This window comes from Mytilus edulis, chromosome 5 (assembly GCF_963676685.1).
Source record: "Mytilus edulis chromosome 5, xbMytEdul2.2, whole genome shotgun sequence".
Lineage (NCBI taxonomy): Eukaryota > Metazoa > Mollusca > Bivalvia > Mytilida > Mytilidae > Mytilus > Mytilus edulis.
This window is the reverse complement of record NC_092348.1, coordinates 86,834,827-86,862,492: the sequence shown is the minus strand read 5'-3', so window position 1 is coordinate 86,862,492 and position 27,666 is coordinate 86,834,827. Positions and strand designations below refer to the sequence as shown.

Genomic DNA, 27,666 nt, shown 5'->3' with positions numbered 1-27,666 from the left:
TCTAAATTTGAATGGCATTCTACAGGTTTTTCACTTTTCTCCGTATCATTATCGTTTTCAGCTTGATTTAAATCCTCTTGATGTTTACATGACTTACATGGATTCCTTGACATTGCGTCAGCATTTGGGTATACATTTACAATTAATTCTCCATAGGCCGTAATGGTAACGTTTTCCTCCGTTGCTCAGTCCATATCGTTTACTTGAACATGTATGATGGCTCATATCGAAGCTGATACATTTATACATGTCTGGTTAAATTTTCGGGGTGGCAAGTGAGATTACTTTTTTCGCAAATTGATGGACCCCGGAAGATGGTGAAAAATGTCAGTCTCCTCATGAAATAATCCCAAAATTCTGATCATAAAATTCAATAAAAAAATTGTCCTTTCTAATAATTTATTTCAGGTCAAATCTACATCTTTCTTTTCTCATCACACCAGCTCTATAAAACAGTTCTTATTGTTCATTTATGTCCATTTTTAAAATCACAGCATCCACAATTGTATGGCGGACTAATATTTTTTTTAATTACGTCATCTGAGTTCCTCATCTCAAGGTCTATTAGGGATCCTGACCCATATTGAAATTCATACTTCTGATTTTTCCAAATATTTTTATGTGATCTTCATCGGTATAACATTCTGAATAAATCTGTGTATTTTTGTCCATTTCTGAAAAAAAATAAAGTTGTTTTAGCACTATAAGGCAATGACACTTTCGTCGCTATATTCATTTATTTTGAATACAATGTGTTTGTATAATTAATTTCTTCCAGAATACCTTCACTAGTCAAAACAAGGACAAAACTTCTGATTATAACCTTTAATTACAATACACAGACCCTGTTAAAGCATTCTATAAAATTTTCTTGTGCCTTAAAGTGCATTTTGACAGAGAAATTATGCAAAAATGAAGATTTTATAAAAAAACCAACACCAAAATAATTATTCTTACTAGTGGAAATCTGGTATTTAAAACTGTGGAAAGCACTCTTAACTACTTGGAAAGTCATCTTTATCATATAATTAGAGTGCAATATAGTGCAAATTTTCAAAACTTGTCCTTTCACATAATTCTATTTGAGAAAAAATGTTTTTAACATGTATTTCAGTGAAAACCTTTTATTAGTGAGAAATCCACATGAGGTTTTAAAGGAAACATTGTGACATCACATGTATTATGGCGTCATTAAATAACGACAGATCAAAATAGAGCTAAATATAGTTTGCAGTGTTACGTGAGAAACAGTTGCCGCAAGATTTAACTCGAAATATTGAGTCGAAACGATCTGTAACTAAGCCTTTTCATTTAATACCAAGACCATAGCAACAGTTTTCATATTTGCATATTTTTAACATACCGACTGTAATTTCAATTGCATAAATACCATAAATAAACAATTTAGAGCTTGCCTAATAAAGCAAAATGCTTACCAGTTATTCAGGACTTTTTAAAACCTCTAGTTTGCCATCTCAGGTTAAAAAGTAATGATATGTCTGGAACTGAAATAAGACAAAAAAATTACTCAGGCTGTGTTATCATTTGATTTAAATACATAAGTACTATTGAGAGAGAAAAATCTAATTCTTGAAAGTTTAATCACAAAGAAAGACAAATGCTTCTCCCTTGTGGCTTAGTCACCTTCATTTAAACCTTTTATTTTAGAAGCAATGGGTAGTAGCTAACTAGCTTAATAGTTGAATAGGTGCAGAAATATTGTTTTCAAAAAGGTTTGACCCTCCCCCTTTTTCACTGAGAAATGACAATATCTATTGTTTTGCTCAAGCGCATTAAAAATATTAGTTCATGATTTTCTTAAAACATGTACATGTTTTTTCTGTTTTTTTTGCATATGATATCTACTGACCAGGGGTCAAATCATTGGATAAAAGCACATGCGATGATGTATCTCACTTTACTCGTATGAAGTGTGTTATCTCCCTTGCCCTTGATTATCAGGTATTCCTGTAGACCGAAGTGATAATTACATAACAAAGACTATATTGTGTCATGTTTACTTACAATTTAATAATATTTAAAAGTTGTTTCTTGCCTTTTTCAATATAGTAAACAAATTCCTTTCGGATCTCTCGGAAGTAAACAAAGTGATGATTGTGCCTAAAAAAAGTGTTCAGCCCCGTGCCAGTAATGCATTTTAAAAGCAAAGTTTCATTGAGTTTTTGCTGATCTTTATCAATAATATTTATCTTAAACCATTTATAATAACTAGGTATAAATAAAAAACTACTAACCATCATTTTCGGTGGTGTACAAGGTGAAATCATCCATAAATCAGCCTGAAAACTTCTGGAATTAAGCTTCTAATTTGGGTATACATTTACAATTAATTCTCCATAGGCCGTAATGGTAACGTTTTCCTCCGTTGCTCAGTCCATATCGTTTACTTGAACATGTATGATGGCTCATATCGAAGCTGATACATTTATACATGTCTGGTTAAATTTTCGGGGTGGCAAGTGAGATTACTTTTTTCGCAAATTGATGGACCCCGGAAGATGGTGAAAAATGTCAGTCTCCTCATGAAATAATCCCAAAATTCTGATCATAAAATTCAATAAAAAAATTGTCCTTTCTAATAATTTATTTCAGGTCAAATCTACATCTTTCTTTTCTCATCACACCAGCTCTATAAAACAGTTCTTATTGTTCATTTATGTCCATTTTTAAAATCACAGCATCCACAATTGTATGGCGGACTAATATTTTTTTTAATTACGTCATCTGAGTTCCTCATCTCAAGGTCTATTAGGGATCCTGACCCATATTGAAATTCATACTTCTGATTTTTCCAAATATTTTTATGTGATCTTCATCGGTATAACATTCTGAATAAATCTGTGTATTTTTGTCCATTTCTGAAAAAAAATAAAGTTGTTTTAGCACTATAAGGCAATGACACTTTCGTCGCTATATTCATTTATTTTGAATACAATGTGTTTGTATAATTAATTTCTTCCAGAATACCTTCACTAGTCAAAACAAGGACAAAACTTCTGATTATAACCTTTAATTACAATACACAGACCCTGTTAAAGCATTCTATAAAATTTTCTTGTGCCTTAAAGTGCATTTTGACAGAGAAATTATGCAAAAATGAAGATTTTATAAAAAAACCAACACCAAAATAATTATTCTTACTAGTGGAAATCTGGTATTTAAAACTGTGGAAAGCACTCTTAACTACTTGGAAAGTCATCTTTATCATATAATTAGAGTGCAATATAGTGCAAATTTTCAAAACTTGTCCTTTCACATAATTCTATTTGAGAAAAAATGTTTTTAACATGTATTTCAGTGAAAACCTTTTATTAGTGAGAAATCCACATGAGGTTTTAAAGGAAACATTGTGACATCACATGTATTATGGCGTCATTAAATAACGACAGATCAAAATAGAGCTAAATATAGTTTGCAGTGTTACGTGAGAAACAGTTGCCGCAAGATTTAACTCGAAATATTGAGTCGAAACGATCTGTAACTAAGCCTTTTCATTTAATACCAAGACCATAGCAACAGTTTTCATATTTGCATATTTTTAACATACCGACTGTAATTTCAATTGCATAAATACCATAAATAAACAATTTAGAGCTTGCCTAATAAAGCAAAATGCTTACCAGTTATTCAGGACTTTTTAAAACCTCTAGTTTGCCATCTCAGGTTAAAAAGTAATGATATGTCTGGAACTGAAATAAGACAAAAAAATTACTCAGGCTGTGTTATCATTTGATTTAAATACATAAGTACTATTGAGAGAGAAAAATCTAATTCTTGAAAGTTTAATCACAAAGAAAGACAAATGCTTCTCCCTTGTGGCTTAGTCACCTTCATTTAAACCTTTTATTTTAGAAGCAATGGGTAGTAGCTAACTAGCTTAATAGTTGAATAGGTGCAGAAATATTGTTTTCAAAAAGGTTTGACCCTCCCCCTTTTTCACTGAGAAATGACAATATCTATTGTTTTGCTCAAGCGCATTAAAAATATTAGTTCATGATTTTCTTAAAACATGTACATGTTTTTTCTGGTTTTTTTGCATATGATATCTACTGACCAGGGGTCAAATCATTGGATAAAAGCACATGCGATGATGTATCTCACTTTACTCGTATGAAGTGTGTTATCTCCCTTGCCCTTGATTATCAGGTATTCCTGTAGACCGAAGTGATAATTACATAACAAAGACTATATTGTGTCATGTTTACTTACAATTTAATAATATTTAAAAGTTGTTTCTTGCCTTTTTCAATATAGTAAACAAATTCCTTTCGGATCTCTCGGAAGTAAACAAAGTGATGATTGTGCCTAAAAAAAGTGTTCAGCCCCGTGCCAGTAATGCATTTTAAAAGCAAAGTTTCATTGAGTTTTTGCTGATCTTTATCAATAATATTTATCTTAAACCATTTATAATAACTAGGTATAAATAAAAAACTACTAACCATCATTTTCGGTGGTGTACAAGGTGAAATCATCCATAAATCAGCCTGAAAACTTCTGGAATTAAGCTTCTAATTTGGGTATACATTTACAATTAATTCTCCATAGGCCGTAATGGTAACGTTTTCCTCCGTTGCTCAGTCCATATCGTTTACTTGAACATGTATGATGGCTCATATCGAAGCTGATACATTTATACATGTCTGGTTAAATTTTCGGGGTGGCAAGTGAGATTACTTTTTTCGCAAATTGATGGACCCCGGAAGATGGTGAAAAATGTCAGTCTCCTCATGAAATAATCCCAAAATTCTGATCATAAAATTCAATAAAAAAATTGTCCTTTCTAATAATTTATTTCAGGTCAAATCTACATCTTTCTTTTCTCATCACACCAGCTCTATAAAACAGTTCTTATTGTTCATTTATGTCCATTTTTAAAATCACAGCATCCACAATTGTATGGCGGACTAATATTTTTTTTAATTACGTCATCTGAGTTCCTCATCTCAAGGTCTATTAGGGATCCTGACCCATATTGAAATTCATACTTCTGATTTTTCCAAATATTTTTATGTGATCTTCATCGGTATAACATTCTGAATAAATCTGTGTATTTTTGTCCATTTCTGAAAAAAAATAAAGTTGTTTTAGCACTATAAGGCAATGACACTTTCGTCGCTATATTCATTTATTTTGAATACAATGTGTTTGTATAATTAATTTCTTCCAGAATACCTTCACTAGTCAAAACAAGGACAAAACTTCTGATTATAACCTTTAATTACAATACACAGACCCTGTTAAAGCATTCTATAAAATTTTCTTGTGCCTTAAAGTGCATTTTGACAGAGAAATTATGCAAAAATGAAGATTTTATAAAAAAACCAACACCAAAATAATTATTCTTACTAGTGGAAATCTGGTATTTAAAACTGTGGAAAGCACTCTTAACTACTTGGAAAGTCATCTTTATCATATAATTAGAGTGCAATATAGTGCAAATTTTCAAAACTTGTCCTTTCACATAATTCTATTTGAGAAAAAATGTTTTTAACATGTATTTCAGTGAAAACCTTTTATTAGTGAGAAATCCACATGAGGTTTTAAAGGAAACATTGTGACATCACATGTATTATGGCGTCATTAAATAACGACAGATCAAAATAGAGCTAAATATAGTTTGCAGTGTTACGTGAGAAACAGTTGCCGCAAGATTTAACTCGAAATATTGAGTCGAAACGATCTGTAACTAAGCCTTTTCATTTAATACCAAGACCATAGCAACAGTTTTCATATTTGCATATTTTTAACATACCGACTGTAATTTCAATTGCATAAATACCATAAATAAACAATTTAGAGCTTGCCTAATAAAGCAAAATGCTTACCAGTTATTCAGGACTTTTTAAAACCTCTAGTTTGCCATCTCAGGTTAAAAAGTAATGATATGTCTGGAACTGAAATAAGACAAAAAAATTACTCAGGCTGTGTTATCATTTGATTTAAATACATAAGTACTATTGAGAGAGAAAAATCTAATTCTTGAAAGTTTAATCACAAAGAAAGACAAATGCTTCTCCCTTGTGGCTTAGTCACCTTCATTTAAACCTTTTATTTTAGAAGCAATGGGTAGTAGCTAACTAGCTTAATAGTTGAATAGGTGCAGAAATATTGTTTTCAAAAAGGTTTGACCCTCCCCCTTTTTCACTGAGAAATGACAATATCTATTGTTTTGCTCAAGCGCATTAAAAATATTAGTTCATGATTTTCTTAAAACATGTACATGTTTTTTCTGTTTTTTTTGCATATGATATCTACTGACCAGGGGTCAAATCATTGGATAAAAGCACATGCGATGATGTATCTCACTTTACTCGTATGAAGTGTGTTATCTCCCTTGCCCTTGATTATCAGGTATTCCTGTAGACCGAAGTGATAATTACATAACAAAGACTATATTGTGTCATGTTTACTTACAATTTAATAATATTTAAAAGTTGTTTCTTGCCTTTTTCAATATAGTAAACAAATTCCTTTCGGATCTCTCGGAAGTAAACAAAGTGATGATTGTGCCTAAAAAAAGTGTTCAGCCCCGTGCCAGTAATGCATTTTAAAAGCAAAGTTTCATTGAGTTTTTGCTGATCTTTATCAATAATATTTATCTTAAACCATTTATAATAACTAGGTATAAATAAAAAACTACTAACCATCATTTTCGGTGGTGTACAAGGTGAAATCATCCATAAATCAGCCTGAAAACTTCTGGAATTAAGCTTCTAATTTGGGTATACATTTACAATTAATTCTCCATAGGCCGTAATGGTAACGTTTTCCTCCGTTGCTCAGTCCATATCGTTTACTTGAACATGTATGATGGCTCATATCGAAGCTGATACATTTATACATGTCTGGTTAAATTTTCGGGGTGGCAAGTGAGATTACTTTTTTCGCAAATTGATGGACCCCGGAAGATGGTGAAAAATGTCAGTCTCCTCATGAAATAATCCCAAAATTCTGATCATAAAATTCAATAAAAAAATTGTCCTTTCTAATAATTTATTTCAGGTCAAATCTACATCTTTCTTTTCTCATCACACCAGCTCTATAAAACAGTTCTTATTGTTCATTTATGTCCATTTTTAAAATCACAGCATCCACAATTGTATGGCGGACTAATATTTTTTTTAATTACGTCATCTGAGTTCCTCATCTCAAGGTCTATTAGGGATCCTGACCCATATTGAAATTCATACTTCTGATTTTTCCAAATATTTTTATGTGATCTTCATCGGTATAACATTCTGAATAAATCTGTGTATTTTTGTCCATTTCTGAAAAAAAATAAAGTTGTTTTAGCACTATAAGGCAATGACACTTTCGTCGCTATATTCATTTATTTTGAATACAATGTGTTTGTATAATTAATTTCTTCCAGAATACCTTCACTAGTCAAAACAAGGACAAAACTTCTGATTATAACCTTTAATTACAATACACAGACCCTGTTAAAGCATTCTATAAAATTTTCTTGTGCCTTAAAGTGCATTTTGACAGAGAAATTATGCAAAAATGAAGATTTTATAAAAAAACCAACACCAAAATAATTATTCTTACTAGTGGAAATCTGGTATTTAAAACTGTGGAAAGCACTCTTAACTACTTGGAAAGTCATCTTTATCATATAATTAGAGTGCAATATAGTGCAAATTTTCAAAACTTGTCCTTTCACATAATTCTATTTGAGAAAAAATGTTTTTAACATGTATTTCAGTGAAAACCTTTTATTAGTGAGAAATCCACATGAGGTTTTAAAGGAAACATTGTGACATCACATGTATTATGGCGTCATTAAATAACGACAGATCAAAATAGAGCTAAATATAGTTTGCAGTGTTACGTGAGAAACAGTTGCCGCAAGATTTAACTCGAAATATTGAGTCGAAACGATCTGTAACTAAGCCTTTTCATTTAATACCAAGACCATAGCAACAGTTTTCATATTTGCATATTTTTAACATACCGACTGTAATTTCAATTGCATAAATACCATAAATAAACAATTTAGAGCTTGCCTAATAAAGCAAAATGCTTACCAGTTATTCAGGACTTTTTAAAACCTCTAGTTTGCCATCTCAGGTTAAAAAGTAATGATATGTCTGGAACTGAAATAAGACAAAAAAATTACTCAGGCTGTGTTATCATTTGATTTAAATACATAAGTACTATTGAGAGAGAAAAATCTAATTCTTGAAAGTTTAATCACAAAGAAAGACAAATGCTTCTCCCTTGTGGCTTAGTCACCTTCATTTAAACCTTTTATTTTAGAAGCAATGGGTAGTAGCTAACTAGCTTAATAGTTGAATAGGTGCAGAAATATTGTTTTCAAAAAGGTTTGACCCTCCCCCTTTTTCACTGAGAAATGACAATATCTATTGTTTTGCTCAAGCGCATTAAAAATATTAGTTCATGATTTTCTTAAAACATGTACATGTTTTTTCTGGTTTTTTTGCATATGATATCTACTGACCAGGGGTCAAATCATTGGATAAAAGCACATGCGATGATGTATCTCACTTTACTCGTATGAAGTGTGTTATCTCCCTTGCCCTTGATTATCAGGTATTCCTGTAGACCGAAGTGATAATTACATAACAAAGACTATATTGTGTCATGTTTACTTACAATTTAATAATATTTAAAAGTTGTTTCTTGCCTTTTTCAATATAGTAAACAAATTCCTTTCGGATCTCTCGGAAGTAAACAAAGTGATGATTGTGCCTAAAAAAAGTGTTCAGCCCCGTGCCAGTAATGCATTTTAAAAGCAAAGTTTCATTGAGTTTTTGCTGATCTTTATCAATAATATTTATCTTAAACCATTTATAATAACTAGGTATAAATAAAAAACTACTAACCATCATTTTCGGTGGTGTACAAGGTGAAATCATCCATAAATCAGCCTGAAAACTTCTGGAATTAAGCTTCTAATTTGGGTATACATTTACAATTAATTCTCCATAGGCCGTAATGGTAACGTTTTCCTCCGTTGCTCAGTCCATATCGTTTACTTGAACATGTATGATGGCTCATATCGAAGCTGATACATTTATACATGTCTGGTTAAATTTTCGGGGTGGCAAGTGAGATTACTTTTTTCGCAAATTGATGGACCCCGGAAGATGGTGAAAAATGTCAGTCTCCTCATGAAATAATCCCAAAATTCTGATCATAAAATTCAATAAAAAAATTGTCCTTTCTAATAATTTATTTCAGGTCAAATCTACATCTTTCTTTTCTCATCACACCAGCTCTATAAAACAGTTCTTATTGTTCATTTATGTCCATTTTTAAAATCACAGCATCCACAATTGTATGGCGGACTAATATTTTTTTTAATTACGTCATCTGAGTTCCTCATCTCAAGGTCTATTAGGGATCCTGACCCATATTGAAATTCATACTTCTGATTTTTCCAAATATTTTTATGTGATCTTCATCGGTATAACATTCTGAATAAATCTGTGTATTTTTGTCCATTTCTGAAAAAAAATAAAGTTGTTTTAGCACTATAAGGCAATGACACTTTCGTCGCTATATTCATTTATTTTGAATACAATGTGTTTGTATAATTAATTTCTTCCAGAATACCTTCACTAGTCAAAACAAGGACAAAACTTCTGATTATAACCTTTAATTACAATACACAGACCCTGTTAAAGCATTCTATAAAATTTTCTTGTGCCTTAAAGTGCATTTTGACAGAGAAATTATGCAAAAATGAAGATTTTATAAAAAAACCAACACCAAAATAATTATTCTTACTAGTGGAAATCTGGTATTTAAAACTGTGGAAAGCACTCTTAACTACTTGGAAAGTCATCTTTATCATATAATTAGAGTGCAATATAGTGCAAATTTTCAAAACTTGTCCTTTCACATAATTCTATTTGAGAAAAAATGTTTTTAACATGTATTTCAGTGAAAACCTTTTATTAGTGAGAAATCCACATGAGGTTTTAAAGGAAACATTGTGACATCACATGTATTATGGCGTCATTAAATAACGACAGATCAAAATAGAGCTAAATATAGTTTGCAGTGTTACGTGAGAAACAGTTGCCGCAAGATTTAACTCGAAATATTGAGTCGAAACGATCTGTAACTAAGCCTTTTCATTTAATACCAAGACCATAGCAACAGTTTTCATATTTGCATATTTTTAACATACCGACTGTAATTTCAATTGCATAAATACCATAAATAAACAATTTAGAGCTTGCCTAATAAAGCAAAATGCTTACCAGTTATTCAGGACTTTTTAAAACCTCTAGTTTGCCATCTCAGGTTAAAAAGTAATGATATGTCTGGAACTGAAATAAGACAAAAAAATTACTCAGGCTGTGTTATCATTTGATTTAAATACATAAGTACTATTGAGAGAGAAAAATCTAATTCTTGAAAGTTTAATCACAAAGAAAGACAAATGCTTCTCCCTTGTGGCTTAGTCACCTTCATTTAAACCTTTTATTTTAGAAGCAATGGGTAGTAGCTAACTAGCTTAATAGTTGAATAGGTGCAGAAATATTGTTTTCAAAAAGGTTTGACCCTCCCCCTTTTTCACTGAGAAATGACAATATCTATTGTTTTGCTCAAGCGCATTAAAAATATTAGTTCATGATTTTCTTAAAACATGTACATGTTTTTTCTGGTTTTTTTGCATATGATATCTACTGACCAGGGGTCAAATCATTGGATAAAAGCACATGCGATGATGTATCTCACTTTACTCGTATGAAGTGTGTTATCTCCCTTGCCCTTGATTATCAGGTATTCCTGTAGACCGAAGTGATAATTACATAACAAAGACTATATTGTGTCATGTTTACTTACAATTTAATAATATTTAAAAGTTGTTTCTTGCCTTTTTCAATATAGTAAACAAATTCCTTTCGGATCTCTCGGAAGTAAACAAAGTGATGATTGTGCCTAAAAAAAGTGTTCAGCCCCGTGCCAGTAATGCATTTTAAAAGCAAAGTTTCATTGAGTTTTTGCTGATCTTTATCAATAATATTTATCTTAAACCATTTATAATAACTAGGTATAAATAAAAAACTACTAACCATCATTTTCGGTGGTGTACAAGGTGAAATCATCCATAAATCAGCCTGAAAACTTCTGGAATTAAGCTTCTAATTTTGAAATTCATACTTCTGATTTTTCCAAATATTTTTATGTGATCTTCATCGGTATAACATTCTGAATAAATCTGTGTATTTTTGTCCATTTCTGAAAAAAAATAAAGTTGTTTTAGCACTATAAGGCAATGACACTTTCGTCGCTATATTCATTTATTTTGAATACAATGTGTTTGTATAATTAATTTCTTCCAGAATACCTTCACTAGTCAAAACAAGGACAAAACTTCTGATTATAACCTTTAATTACAATACACAGACCCTGTTAAAGCATTCTATAAAATTTTCTTGTGCCTTAAAGTGCATTTTGACAGAGAAATTATGCAAAAATGAAGATTTTATAAAAAAACCAACACCAAAATAATTATTCTTACTAGTGGAAATCTGGTATTTAAAACTGTGGAAAGCACTCTTAACTACTTGGAAAGTCATCTTTATCATATAATTAGAGTGCAATATAGTGCAAATTTTCAAAACTTGTCCTTTCACATAATTCTATTTGAGAAAAAATGTTTTTAACATGTATTTCAGTGAAAACCTTTTATTAGTGAGAAATCCACATGAGGTTTTAAAGGAAACATTGTGACATCACATGTATTATGGCGTCATTAAATAACGACAGATCAAAATAGAGCTAAATATAGTTTGCAGTGTTACGTGAGAAACAGTTGCCGCAAGATTTAACTCGAAATATTGAGTCGAAACGATCTGTAACTAAGCCTTTTCATTTAATACCAAGACCATAGCAACAGTTTTCATATTTGCATATTTTTAACATACCGACTGTAATTTCAATTGCATAAATACCATAAATAAACAATTTAGAGCTTGCCTAATAAAGCAAAATGCTTACCAGTTATTCAGGACTTTTTAAAACCTCTAGTTTGCCATCTCAGGTTAAAAAGTAATGATATGTCTGGAACTGAAATAAGACAAAAAAATTACTCAGGCTGTGTTATCATTTGATTTAAATACATAAGTACTATTGAGAGAGAAAAATCTAATTCTTGAAAGTTTAATCACAAAGAAAGACAAATGCTTCTCCCTTGTGGCTTAGTCACCTTCATTTAAACCTTTTATTTTAGAAGCAATGGGTAGTAGCTAACTAGCTTAATAGTTGAATAGGTGCAGAAATATTGTTTTCAAAAAGGTTTGACCCTCCCCCTTTTTCACTGAGAAATGACAATATCTATTGTTTTGCTCAAGCGCATTAAAAATATTAGTTCATGATTTTCTTAAAACATGTACATGTTTTTTCTGTTTTTTTTGCATATGATATCTACTGACCAGGGGTCAAATCATTGGATAAAAGCACATGCGATGATGTATCTCACTTTACTCGTATGAAGTGTGTTATCTCCCTTGCCCTTGATTATCAGGTATTCCTGTAGACCGAAGTGATAATTACATAACAAAGACTATATTGTGTCATGTTTACTTACAATTTAATAATATTTAAAAGTTGTTTCTTGCCTTTTTCAATATAGTAAACAAATTCCTTTCGGATCTCTCGGAAGTAAACAAAGTGATGATTGTGCCTAAAAAAAGTGTTCAGCCCCGTGCCAGTAATGCATTTTAAAAGCAAAGTTTCATTGAGTTTTTGCTGATCTTTATCAATAATATTTATCTTAAACCATTTATAATAACTAGGTATAAATAAAAAACTACTAACCATCATTTTCGGTGGTGTACAAGGTGAAATCATCCATAAATCAGCCTGAAAACTTCTGGAATTAAGCTTCTAATTTGGGTATACATTTACAATTAATTCTCCATAGGCCGTAATGGTAACGTTTTCCTCCGTTGCTCAGTCCATATCGTTTACTTGAACATGTATGATGGCTCATATCGAAGCTGATACATTTATACATGTCTGGTTAAATTTTCGGGGTGGCAAGTGAGATTACTTTTTTCGCAAATTGATGGACCCCGGAAGATGGTGAAAAATGTCAGTCTCCTCATGAAATAATCCCAAAATTCTGATCATAAAATTCAATAAAAAAATTGTCCTTTCTAATAATTTATTTCAGGTCAAATCTACATCTTTCTTTTCTCATCACACCAGCTCTATAAAACAGTTCTTATTGTTCATTTATGTCCATTTTTAAAATCACAGCATCCACAATTGTATGGCGGACTAATATTTTTTTTAATTACGTCATCTGAGTTCCTCATCTCAAGGTCTATTAGGGATCCTGACCCATATTGAAATTCATACTTCTGATTTTTCCAAATATTTTTATGTGATCTTCATCGGTATAACATTCTGAATAAATCTGTGTATTTTTGTCCATTTCTGAAAAAAAATAAAGTTGTTTTAGCACTATAAGGCAATGACACTTTCGTCGCTATATTCATTTATTTTGAATACAATGTGTTTGTATAATTAATTTCTTCCAGAATACCTTCACTAGTCAAAACAAGGACAAAACTTCTGATTATAACCTTTAATTACAATACACAGACCCTGTTAAAGCATTCTATAAAATTTTCTTGTGCCTTAAAGTGCATTTTGACAGAGAAATTATGCAAAAATGAAGATTTTATAAAAAAACCAACACCAAAATAATTATTCTTACTAGTGGAAATCTGGTATTTAAAACTGTGGAAAGCACTCTTAACTACTTGGAAAGTCATCTTTATCATATAATTAGAGTGCAATATAGTGCAAATTTTCAAAACTTGTCCTTTCACATAATTCTATTTGAGAAAAAATGTTTTTAACATGTATTTCAGTGAAAACCTTTTATTAGTGAGAAATCCACATGAGGTTTTAAAGGAAACATTGTGACATCACATGTATTATGGCGTCATTAAATAACGACAGATCAAAATAGAGCTAAATATAGTTTGCAGTGTTACGTGAGAAACAGTTGCCGCAAGATTTAACTCGAAATATTGAGTCGAAACGATCTGTAACTAAGCCTTTTCATTTAATACCAAGACCATAGCAACAGTTTTCATATTTGCATATTTTTAACATACCGACTGTAATTTCAATTGCATAAATACCATAAATAAACAATTTAGAGCTTGCCTAATAAAGCAAAATGCTTACCAGTTATTCAGGACTTTTTAAAACCTCTAGTTTGCCATCTCAGGTTAAAAAGTAATGATATGTCTGGAACTGAAATAAGACAAAAAAATTACTCAGGCTGTGTTATCATTTGATTTAAATACATAAGTACTATTGAGAGAGAAAAATCTAATTCTTGAAAGTTTAATCACAAAGAAAGACAAATGCTTCTCCCTTGTGGCTTAGTCACCTTCATTTAAACCTTTTATTTTAGAAGCAATGGGTAGTAGCTAACTAGCTTAATAGTTGAATAGGTGCAGAAATATTGTTTTCAAAAAGGTTTGACCCTCCCCCTTTTTCACTGAGAAATGACAATATCTATTGTTTTGCTCAAGCGCATTAAAAATATTAGTTCATGATTTTCTTAAAACATGTACATGTTTTTTCTGTTTTTTTTGCATATGATATCTACTGACCAGGGGTCAAATCATTGGATAAAAGCACATGCGATGATGTATCTCACTTTACTCGTATGAAGTGTGTTATCTCCCTTGCCCTTGATTATCAGGTATTCCTGTAGACCGAAGTGATAATTACATAACAAAGACTATATTGTGTCATGTTTACTTACAATTTAATAATATTTAAAAGTTGTTTCTTGCCTTTTTCAATATAGTAAACAAATTCCTTTCGGATCTCTCGGAAGTAAACAAAGTGATGATTGTGCCTAAAAAAAGTGTTCAGCCCCGTGCCAGTAATGCATTTTAAAAGCAAAGTTTCATTGAGTTTTTGCTGATCTTTATCAATAATATTTATCTTAAACCATTTATAATAACTAGGTATAAATAAAAAACTACTAACCATCATTTTCGGTGGTGTACAAGGTGAAATCATCCATAAATCAGCCTGAAAACTTCTGGAATTAAGCTTCTATATTGAAATTCATACTTCTGATTTTTCCAAATATTTTTATGTGATCTTCATCGGTATAACATTCTGAATAAATCTGTGTATTTTTGTCCATTTCTGAAAAAAAATAAAGTTGTTTTAGCACTATAAGGCAATGACACTTTCGTCGCTATATTCATTTATTTTGAATACAATGTGTTTGTATAATTAATTTCTTCCAGAATACCTTCACTAGTCAAAACAAGGACAAAACTTCTGATTATAACCTTTAATTACAATACACAGACCCTGTTAAAGCATTCTATAAAATTTTCTTGTGCCTTAAAGTGCATTTTGACAGAGAAATTATGCAAAAATGAAGATTTTATAAAAAAACCAACACCAAAATAATTATTCTTACAAGTGGAAATCTGGTATTTAAAACTGTGGAAAGCACTCTTAACTACTTGGAAAGTCATCTTTATCATATAATTAGAGTGCAATATAGTGCAAATTTTCAAAACTTGTCCTTTCACATAATTCTATTTGAGAAAAAATGTTTTTAACATGTATTTCAGTGAAAACCTTTTATTAGTGAGAAATCCACATGAGGTTTTAAAGGAAACATTGTGACATCACATGTATTATGGCGTCATTAAATAACGACAGATCAAAATAGAGCTAAATATAGTTTGCAGTGTTACGTGAGAAACAGTTGCCGCAAGATTTAACTCGAAATATTGAGTCGAAACGATCTGTAACTAAGCCTTTTCATTTAATACCAAGACCATAGCAACAGTTTTCATATTTGCATATTTTTAACATACCGACTGTAATTTCAATTGCATAAATACCATAAATAAACAATTTAGAGCTTGCCTAATAAAGCAAAATGCTTACCAGTTATTCAGGACTTTTTAAAACCTCTAGTTTGCCATCTCAGGTTAAAAAGTAATGATATGTCTGGAACTGAAATAAGACAAAAAAATTACTCAGGCTGTGTTATCATTTGATTTAAATACATAAGTACTATTGAGAGAGAAAAATCTAATTCTTGAAAGTTTAATCACAAAGAAAGACAAATGCTTCTCCCTTGTGGCTTAGTCACCTTCATTTAAACCTTTTATTTTAGAAGCAATGGGTAGTAGCTAACTAGCTTAATAGTTGAATAGGTGCAGAAATATTGTTTTCAAAAAGGTTTGACCCTCCCCCTTTTTCACTGAGAAATGACAATATCTATTGTTTTGCTCAAGCGCATTAAAAATATTAGTTCATGATTTTCTTAAAACATGTACATGTTTTTTCTGTTTTTTTTGCATATGATATCTACTGACCAGGGGTCAAATCATTGGATAAAAGCACATGCGATGATGTATCTCACTTTACTCGTATGAAGTGTGTTATCTCCCTTGCCCTTGATTATCAGGTATTCCTGTAGACCGAAGTGATAATTACATAACAAAGACTATATTGTGTCATGTTTACTTACAATTTAATAATATTTAAAAGTTGTTTCTTGCCTTTTTCAATATAGTAAACAAATTCCTTTCGGATCTCTCGGAAGTAAACAAAGTGATGATTGTGCCTAAAAAAAGTGTTCAGCCCCGTGCCAGTAATGCATTTTAAAAGCAAAGTTTCATTGAGTTTTTGCTGATCTTTATCAATAATATTTATCTTAAACCATTTATAATAACTAGGTATAAATAAAAAACTACTAACCATCATTTTCGGTGGTGTACAAGGTGAAATCATCCATAAATCAGCCTGAAAACTTCTGGAATTAAGCTTCTAATTTGGGTATACATTTACAATTAATTCTCCATAGGCCGTAATGGTAACGTTTTCCTCCGTTGCTCAGTCCATATCGTTTACTTGAACATGTATGATGGCTCATATCGAAGCTGATACATTTATACATGTCTGGTTAAATTTTCGGGGTGGCAAGTGAGATTACTTTTTTCGCAAATTGATGGACCCCGGAAGATGGTGAAAAATGTCAGTCTCCTCATGAAATAATCCCAAAATTCTGATCATAAAATTCAATAAAAAAATTGTCCTTTCTAATAATTTATTTCAGGTCAAATCTACATCTTTCTTTTCTCATCACACCAGCTCTATAAAACAGTTCTTATTGTTCATTTATGTCCATTTTTAAAATCACAGCATCCACAATTGTATGGCGGACTAATATTTTTTTTAATTACGTCATCTGAGTTCCTCATCTCAAGGTCTATTAGGGATCCTGACCCATATTGAAATTCATACTTCTGATTTTTCCAAATATTTTTATGTGATCTTCATCGGTATAACATTCTGAATAAATCTGTGTATTTTTGTCCATTTCTGAAAAAAAATAAAGTTGTTTTAGCACTATAAGGCAATGACACTTTCGTCGCTATATTCATTTATTTTGAATACAATGTGTTTGTATAATTAATTTCTTCCAGAATACCTTCACTAGTCAAAACAAGGACAAAACTTCTGATTATAACCTTTAATTACAATACACAGACCCTGTTAAAGCATTCTATAAAATTTTCTTGTGCCTTAAAGTGCATTTTGACAGAGAAATTATGCAAAAATTAAGATTTTATAAAAAAACCAACACCAAAATAATTATTCTTACTAGTGGAAATCTGGTATTTAAAACTGTGGAAAGCACTCTTAACTACTTGGAAAGTCATCTTTATCATATAATTAGAGTGCAATATAGTGCAAATTTTCAAAACTTGTCCTTTCACATAATTCTATTTGAGAAAAAATGTTTTTAACATGTATTTCAGTGAAAACCTTTTATTAGTGAGAAATCCACATGAGGTTTTAAAGGAAACATTGTGACATCACATGTATTATGGCGTCATTAAATAACGACAGATCAAAATAGAGCTAAATATAGTTTGCAGTGTTACGTGAGAAACAGTTGCCGCAAGATTTAACTCGAAATATTGAGTCGAAACGATCTGTAACTAAGCCTTTTCATTTAATACCAAGACCATAGCAACAGTTTTCATATTTGCATATTTTTAACATACCGACTGTAATTTCAATTGCATAAATACCATAAATAAACAATTTAGAGCTTGCCTAATAAAGCAAAATGCTTACCAGTTATTCAGGACTTTTTAAAACCTCTAGTTTGCCATCTCAGGTTAAAAAGTAATGATATGTCTGGAACTGAAATAAGACAAAAAAATTACTCAGGCTGTGTTATCATTTGATTTAAATACATAAGTACTATTGAGAGAGAAAAATCTAATTCTTGAAAGTTTAATCACAAAGAAAGACAAATGCTTCTCCCTTGTGGCTTAGTCACCTTCATTTAAACCTTTTATTTTAGAAGCAATGGGTAGTAGCTAACTAGCTTAATAGTTGAATAGGTGCAGAAATATTGTTTTCAAAAAGGTTTGACCCTCCCCCTTTTTCACTGAGAAATGACAATATCTATTGTTTTGCTCAAGCGCATTAAAAATATTAGTTCATGATTTTCTTAAAACATGTACATGTTTTTTCTGTTTTTTTTGCATATGATATCTACTGACCAGGGGTCAAATCATTGGATAAAAGCACATGCGATGATGTATCTCACTTTACTCGTATGAAGTGTGTTATCTCCCTTGCCCTTGATTATCAGGTATTCCTGTAGACCGAAGTGATAATTACATAACAAAGACTATATTGTGTCATGTTTACTTACAATTTAATAATATTTAAAAGTTGTTTCTTGCCTTTTTCAATATAGTAAACAAATTCCTTTCGGATCTCTCGGAAGTAAACAAAGTGATGATTGTGCCTAAAAAAAGTGTTCAGCCCCGTGCCAGTAATGCATTTTAAAAGCAAAGTTTCATTGAGTTTTTGCTGATCTTTATCAATAATATTTATCTTAAACCATTTATAATAACTAGGTATAAATAAAAAACTACTAACCATCATTTTCGGTGGTGTACAAGGTGAAATCATCCATAAATCAGCCTGAAAACTTCTGGAATTAAGCTTCTAATTTGGGTATACATTTACAATTAATTCTCCATAGGCCGTAATGGTAACGTTTTCCTCCGTTGCTCAGTCCATATCGTTTACTTGAACATGTATGATGGCTCATATCGAAGCTGATACATTTATACATGTCTGGTTAAATTTTCGGGGTGGCAAGTGAGATTACTTTTTTCGCAAATTGATGGACCCCGGAAGATGGTGAAAAATGTCAGTCTCCTCATGAAATAATCCCAAAATTCTGATCATAAAATTCAATAAAAAAATTGTCCTTTCTAATAATTTATTTCAGGTCAAATCTACATCTTTCTTTTCTCATCACACCAGCTCTATAAAACAGTTCTTATTGTTCATTTATGTCCATTTTTAAAATCACAGCATCCACAATTGTATGGCGGACTAATATTTTTTTTAATTACGTCATCTGAGTTCCTCATCTCAAGGTCTATTAGGGATCCTGACCCATATTGAAATTCATACTTCTGATTTTTCCAAATATTTTTATGTGATCTTCATCGGTATAACATTCTGAATAAATCTGTGTATTTTTGTCCATTTCTGAAAAAAAATAAAGTTGTTTTAGCACTATAAGGCAATGACACTTTCGTCGCTATATTCATTTATTTTGAATACAATGTGTTTGTATAATTAATTTCTTCCAGAATACCTTCACTAGTCAAAACAAGGACAAAACTTCTGATTATAACCTTTAATTACAATACACAGACCCTGTTAAAGCATTCTATAAAATTTTCTTGTGCCTTAAAGTGCATTTTGACAGAGAAATTATGCAAAAATTAAGATTTTATAAAAAAACCAACACCAAAATAATTATTCTTACTAGTGGAAATCTGGTATTTAAAACTGTGGAAAGCACTCTTAACTACTTGGAAAGTCATCTTTATCATATAATTAGAGTGCAATATAGTGCAAATTTTCAAAACTTGTCCTTTCACATAATTCTATTTGAGAAAAAATGTTTTTAACATGTATTTCAGTGAAAACCTTTTATTAGTGAGAAATCCACATGAGGTTTTAAAGGAAACATTGTGACATCACATGTATTATGGCGTCATTAAATAACGACAGATCAAAATAGAGCTAAATATAGTTTGCAGTGTTACGTGAGAAACAGTTGCCGCAAGATTTAACTCGAAATATTGAGTCGAAACGATCTGTAACTAAGCCTTTTCATTTAATACCAAGACCATAGCAACAGTTTTCATATTTGCATATTTTTAACATACCGACTGTAATTTCAATTGCATAAATACCATAAATAAACAATTTAGAGCTTGCCTAATAAAGCAAAATGCTTACCAGTTATTCAGGACTTTTTAAAACCTCTAGTTTGCCATCTCAGGTTAAAAAGTAATGATATGTCTGGAACTGAAATAAGACAAAAAAATTACTCAGGCTGTGTTATCATTTGATTTAAATACATAAGTACTATTGAGAGAGAAAAATCTAATTCTTGAAAGTTTAATCACAAAGAAAGACAAATGCTTCTCCCTTGTGGCTTAGTCACCTTCATTTAAACCTTTTATTTTAGAAGCAATGGGTAGTAGCTAACTAGCTTAATAGTTGAATAGGTGCAGAAATATTGTTTTCAAAAAGGTTTGACCCTCCCCCTTTTTCACTGAGAAATGACAATATCTATTGTTTTGCTCAAGCGCATTAAAAATATTAGTTCATGATTTTCTTAAAACATGTACATGTTTTTTCTGGTTTTTTTGCATATGATATCTACTGACCAGGGGTCAAATCATTGGATAAAAGCACATGCGATGATGTATCTCACTTTACTCGTATGAAGTGTGTTATCTCCCTTGCCCTTGATTATCAGGTATTCCTGTAGACCGAAGTGATAATTACATAACAAAGACTATATTGTGTCATGTTTACTTACAATTTAATAATATTTAAAAGTTGTTTCTTGCCTTTTTCAATATAGTAAACAAATTCCTTTCGGATCTCTCGGAAGTAAACAAAGTGATGATTGTGCCTAAAAAAAGTGTTCAGCCCCGTGCCAGTAATGCATTTTAAAAGCAAAGTTTCATTGAGTTTTTGCTGATCTTTATCAATAATATTTATCTTAAACCATTTATAATAACTAGGTATAAATAAAAAACTACTAACCATCATTTTCGGTGGTGTACAAGGTGAAATCATCCATAAATCAGCCTGAAAACTTCTGGAATTAAGCTTCTAATTTGGGTATACATTTACAATTAATTCTCCATAGGCCGTAATGGTAACGTTTTCCTCCGTTGCTCAGTCCATATCGTTTACTTGAACATGTATGATGGCTCATATCGAAGCTGATACATTTATACATGTCTGGTTAAATTTTCGGGGTGGCAAGTGAGATTACTTTTTTCGCAAATTGATGGACCCCGGAAGATGGTGAAAAATGTCAGTCTCCTCATGAAATAATCCCAAAATTCTGATCATAAAATTCAATAAAAAAATTGTCCTTTCTAATAATTTATTTCAGGTCAAATCTACATCTTTCTTTTCTCATCACACCAGCTCTATAAAACAGTTCTTATTGTTCATTTATGTCCATTTTTAAAATCACAGCATCCACAATTGTATGGCGGACTAATATTTTTTTTAATTACGTCATCTGAGTTCCTCATCTCAAGGTCTATTAGGGATCCTGACCCATATTGAAATTCATACTTCTGATTTTTCCAAATATTTTTATGTGATCTTCATCGGTATAACATTCTGAATAAATCTGTGTATTTTTGTCCATTTCTGAAAAAAAATAAAGTTGTTTTAGCACTATAAGGCAATGACACTTTCGTCGCTATATTCATTTATTTTGAATACAATGTGTTTGTATAATTAATTTCTTCCAGAATACCTTCACTAGTCAAAACAAGGACAAAACTTCTGATTATAACCTTTAATTACAATACACAGACCCTGTTAAAGCATTCTATAAAATTTTCTTGTGCCTTAAAGTGCATTTTGACAGAGAAATTATGCAAAAATTAAGATTTTATAAAAAAACCAACACCAAAATAATTATTCTTACTAGTGGAAATCTGGTATTTAAAACTGTGGAAAGCACTCTTAACTACTTGGAAAGTCATCTTTATCATATAATTAGAGTGCAATATAGTGCAAATTTTCAAAACTTGTCCTTTCACATAATTCTATTTGAGAAAAAATGTTTTTAACATGTATTTCAGTGAAAACCTTTTATTAGTGAGAAATCCACATGAGGTTTTAAAGGAAACATTGTGACATCACATGTATTATGGCGTCATTAAATAACGACAGATCAAAATAGAGCTAAATATAGTTTGCAGTGTTACGTGAGAAACAGTTGCCGCAAGATTTAACTCGAAATATTGAGTCGAAACGATCTGTAACTAAGCCTTTTCATTTAATACCAAGACCATAGCAACAGTTTTCATATTTGCATATTTTTAACATACCGACTGTAATTTCAATTGCATAAATACCATAAATAAACAATTTAGAGCTTGCCTAATAAAGCAAAATGCTTACCAGTTATTCAGGACTTTTTAAAACCTCTAGTTTGCCATCTCAGGTTAAAAAGTAATGATATGTCTGGAACTGAAATAAGACAAAAAAATTACTCAGGCTGTGTTATCATTTGATTTAAATACATAAGTACTATTGAGAGAGAAAAATCTAATTCTTGAAAGTTTAATCACAAAGAAAGACAAATGCTTCTCCCTTGTGGCTTAGTCACCTTCATTTAAACCTTTTATTTTAGAAGCAATGGGTAGTAGCTAACTAGCTTAATAGTTGAATAGGTGCAGAAATATTGTTTTCAAAAAGGTTTGACCCTCCCCCTTTTTCACTGAGAAATGACAATATCTATTGTTTTGCTCAAGCGCATTAAAAATATTAGTTCATGATTTTCTTAAAACATGTACATGTTTTTTCTGGTTTTTTTGCATATGATATCTACTGACCAGGGGTCAAATCATTGGATAAAAGCACATGCGATGATGTATCTCACTTTACTCGTATGAAGTGTGTTATCTCCCTTGCCCTTGATTATCAGGTATTCCTGTAGACCGAAGTGATAATTACATAACAAAGACTATATTGTGTCATGTTTACTTACAATTTAATAATATTTAAAAGTTGTTTCTTGCCTTTTTCAATATAGTAAACAAATTCCTTTCGGATCTCTCGGAAGTAAACAAAGTGATGATTGTGCCTAAAAAAAGTGTTCAGCCCCGTGCCAGTAATGCATTTTAAAAGCAAAGTTTCATTGAGTTTTTGCTGATCTTTATCAATAATATTTATCTTAAACCATTTATAATAACTAGGTATAAATAAAAAACTACTAACCATCATTTTCGGTGGTGTACAAGGTGAAATCATCCATAAATCAGCCTGAAAACTTCTGGAATTAAGCTTCTAATTTGGGTATACATTTACAATTAATTCTCCATAGGCCGTAATGGTAACGTTTTCCTCCGTTGCTCAGTCCATATCGTTTACTTGAACATGTATGATGGCTCATATCGAAGCTGATACATTTATACATGTCTGGTTAAATTTTCGGGGTGGCAAGTGAGATTACTTTTTTCGCAAATTGATGGACCCCGGAAGATGGTGAAAAATGTCAGTCTCCTCATGAAATAATCCCAAAATTCTGATCATAAAATTCAATAAAAAAATTGTCCTTTCTAATAATTTATTTCAGGTCAAATCTACATCTTTCTTTTCTCATCACACCAGCTCTATAAAACAGTTCTTATTGTTCATTTATGTCCATTTTTAAAATCACAGCATCCACAATTGTATGGCGGACTAATATTTTTTTTAATTACGTCATCTGAGTTCCTCATCTCAAGGTCTATTAGGGATCCTGACCCATATTGAAATTCATACTTCTGATTTTTCCAAATATTTTTATGTGATCTTCATCGGTATAACATTCTGAATAAATCTGTGTATTTTTGTCCATTTCTGAAAAAAAATAAAGTTGTTTTAGCACTATAAGGCAATGACACTTTCGTCGCTATATTCATTTATTTTGAATACAATGTGTTTGTATAATTAATTTCTTCCAGAATACCTTCACTAGTCAAAACAAGGACAAAACTTCTGATTATAACCTTTAATTACAATACACAGACCCTGTTAAAGCATTCTATAAAATTTTCTTGTGCCTTAAAGTGCATTTTGACAGAGAAATTATGCAAAAATGAAGATTTTATAAAAAAACCAACACCAAAATAATTATTCTTACTAGTGGAAATCTGGTATTTAAAACTGTGGAAAGCACTCTTAACTACTTGGAAAGTCATCTTTATCATATAATTAGAGTGCAATATAGTGCAAATTTTCAAAACTTGTCCTTTCACATAATTCTATTTGAGAAAAAATGTTTTTAACATGTATTTCAGTGAAAACCTTTTATTAGTGAGAAATCCACATGAGGTTTTAAAGGAAACATTGTGACATCACATGTATTATGGCGTCATTAAATAACGACAGATCAAAATAGAGCTAAATATAGTTTGCAGTGTTACGTGAGAAACAGTTGCCGCAAGATTTAACTCGAAATATTGAGTCGAAACGATCTGTAACTAAGCCTTTTCATTTAATACCAAGACCATAGCAACAGTTTTCATATTTGCATATTTTTAACATACCGACTGTAATTTCAATTGCATAAATACCATAAATAAACAATTTAGAGCTTGCCTAATAAAGCAAAATGCTTACCAGTTATTCAGGACTTTTTAAAACCTCTAGTTTGCCATCTCAGGTTAAAAAGTAATGATATGTCTGGAACTGAAATAAGACAAAAAAATTACTCAGGCTGTGTTATCATTTGATTTAAATACATAAGTACTATTGAGAGAGAAAAATCTAATTCTTGAAAGTTTAATCACAAAGAAAGACAAATGCTTCTCCCTTGTGGCTTAGTCACCTTCATTTAAACCTTTTATTTTAGAAGCAATGGGTAGTAGCTAACTAGCTTAATAGTTGAATAGGTGCAGAAATATTGTTTTCAAAAAGGTTTGACCCTCCCCCTTTTTCACTGAGAAATGACAATATCTATTGTTTTGCTCAAGCGCATTAAAAATATTAGTTCATGATTTTCTTAAAACATGTACATGTTTTTTCTGTTTTTTTTGCATATGATATCTACTGACCAGGGGTCAAATCATTGGATAAAAGCACATGCGATGATGTATCTCACTTTACTCGTATGAAGTGTGTTATCTCCCTTGCCCTTGATTATCAGGTATTCCTGTAGACCGAAGTGATAATTACATAACAAAGACTATATTGTGTCATGTTTACTTACAATTTAATAATATTTAAAAGTTGTTTCTTGCCTTTTTCAATATAGTAAACAAATTCCTTTCGGATCTCTCGGAAGTAAACAAAGTGATGATTGTGCCTAAAAAAAGTGTTCAGCCCCGTGCCAGTAATGCATTTTAAAAGCAAAGTTTCATTGAGTTTTTGCTGATCTTTATCAATAATATTTATCTTAAACCATTTATAATAACTAGGTATAAATAAAAAACTACTAACCATCATTTTCGGTGGTGTACAAGGTGAAATCATCCATAAATCAGCCTGAAAACTTCTGGAATTAAGCTTCTATATTGAAATTCATACTTCTGATTTTTCCAAATATTTTTATGTGATCTTCATCGGTATAACATTCTGAATAAATCTGTGTATTTTTGTCCATTTCTGAAAAAAAATAAAGTTGTTTTAGCACTATAAGGCAATGACACTTTCGTCGCTATATTCATTTATTTTGAATACAATGTGTTTGTATAATTAATTTCTTCCAGAATACCTTCACTAGTCAAAACAAGGACAAAACTTCTGATTATAACCTTTAATTACAATACACAGACCCTGTTAAAGCATTCTATAAAATTTTCTTGTGCCTTAAAGTGCATTTTGACAGAGAAATTATGCAAAAATTAAGATTTTATAAAAAAACCAACACCAAAATAATTATTCTTACTAGTGGAAATCTGGTATTTAAAACTGTGGAAAGCACTCTTAACTACTTGGAAAGTCATCTTTATCATATAATTAGAGTGCAATATAGTGCAAATTTTCAAAACTTGTCCTTTCACATAATTCTATTTGAGAAAAAATGTTTTTAACATGTATTTCAGTGAAAACCTTTTATTAGTGAGAAATCCACATGAGGTTTTAAAGGAAACATTGTGACATCACATGTATTATGGCGTCATTAAATAACGACAGATCAAAATAGAGCTAAATATAGTTTGCAGTGTTACGTGAGAAACAGTTGCCGCAAGATTTAACTCGAAATATTGAGTCGAAACGATCTGTAACTAAGCCTTTTCATTTAATACCAAGACCATAGCAACAGTTTTCATATTTGCATATTTTTAACATACCGACTGTAATTTCAATTGCATAAATACCATAAATAAACAATTTAGAGCTTGCCTAATAAAGCAAAATGCTTACCAGTTATTCAGGACTTTTTAAAACCTCTAGTTTGCCATCTCAGGTTAAAAAGTAATGATATGTCTGGAACTGAAATAAGACAAAAAAATTACTCAGGCTGTGTTATCATTTGATTTAAATACATAAGTACTATTGAGAGAGAAAAATCTAATTCTTGAAAGTTTAATCACAAAGAAAGACAAATGCTTCTCCCTTGTGGCTTAGTCACCTTCATTTAAACCTTTTATTTTAGAAGCAATGGGTAGTAGCTAACTAGCTTAATAGTTGAATAGGTGCAGAAATATTGTTTTCAAAAAGGTTTGACCCTCCCCCTTTTTCACTGAGAAATGACAATATCTATTGTTTTGCTCAAGCGCATTAAAAATATTAGTTCATGATTTTCTTAAAACATGTACATGTTTTTTCTGGTTTTTTTGCATATGATATCTACTGACCAGGGGTCAAATCATTGGATAAAAGCACATGCGATGATGTATCTCACTTTACTCGTATGAAGTGTGTTATCTCCCTTGCCCTTGATTATCAGGTATTCCTGTAGACCGAAGTGATAATTACATAACAAAGACTATATTGTGTCATGTTTACTTACAATTTAATAATATTTAAAAGTTGTTTCTTGCCTTTTTCAATATAGTAAACAAATTCCTTTCGGATCTCTCGGAAGTAAACAAAGTGATGATTGTGCCTAAAAAAAGTGTTCAGCCCCGTGCCAGTAATGCATTTTAAAAGCAAAGTTTCATTGAGTTTTTGCTGATCTTTATCAATAATATTTATCTTAAACCATTTATAATAACTAGGTATAAATAAAAAACTACTAACCATCATTTTCGGTGGTGTACAAGGTGAAATCATCCATAAATCAGCCTGAAAACTTCTGGAATTAAGCTTCTAATTTGGGTATACATTTACAATTAATTCTCCATAGGCCGTAATGGTAACGTTTTCCTCCGTTGCTCAGTCCATATCGTTTACTTGAACATGTATGATGGCTCATATCGAAGCTGATACATTTATACATGTCTGGTTAAATTTTCGGGGTGGCAAGTGAGATTACTTTTTTCGCAAATTGATGGACCCCGGAAGATGGTGAAAAATGTCAGTCTCCTCATGAAATAATCCCAAAATTCTGATCATAAAATTCAATAA

At 31.0% G+C, this 27,666-nt stretch overlaps 1 protein-coding gene and 1 long non-coding RNA gene across 2 annotated transcripts in view; one reads left to right on the top strand and one right to left on the bottom strand.

Moving 5' to 3' along the window:
- The window catches only part of LOC139524704 (Golgi pH regulator-like), a 60,870-nt gene that overhangs the window by 15,396 nt on the left and 17,808 nt on the right, over positions 1 to 27,666 (top strand). The window lies entirely within an intron of this gene.
- Positions 386 to 27,666, bottom strand: LOC139524705 (uncharacterized). Its single transcript, XR_011664834.1, has 27 exons — positions 27,340 to 27,666; positions 26,521 to 26,589; positions 25,594 to 25,758; positions 24,775 to 24,843; positions 23,389 to 24,012; positions 22,570 to 22,638; positions 21,184 to 21,807; positions 20,365 to 20,433; positions 18,979 to 19,602; positions 18,160 to 18,228; positions 16,774 to 17,397; positions 15,955 to 16,023; positions 15,028 to 15,192; positions 14,209 to 14,277; positions 12,823 to 13,446; positions 12,004 to 12,072; positions 11,076 to 11,241; positions 10,257 to 10,325; positions 8,871 to 9,494; positions 8,052 to 8,120; positions 6,666 to 7,289; positions 5,847 to 5,915; positions 4,461 to 5,084; positions 3,642 to 3,710; positions 2,256 to 2,879; positions 1,437 to 1,505; positions 386 to 674 (listed from the first exon to the last, which is right to left on the bottom strand). It is a non-coding gene; the product is annotated as an uncharacterized lncRNA (long non-coding RNA).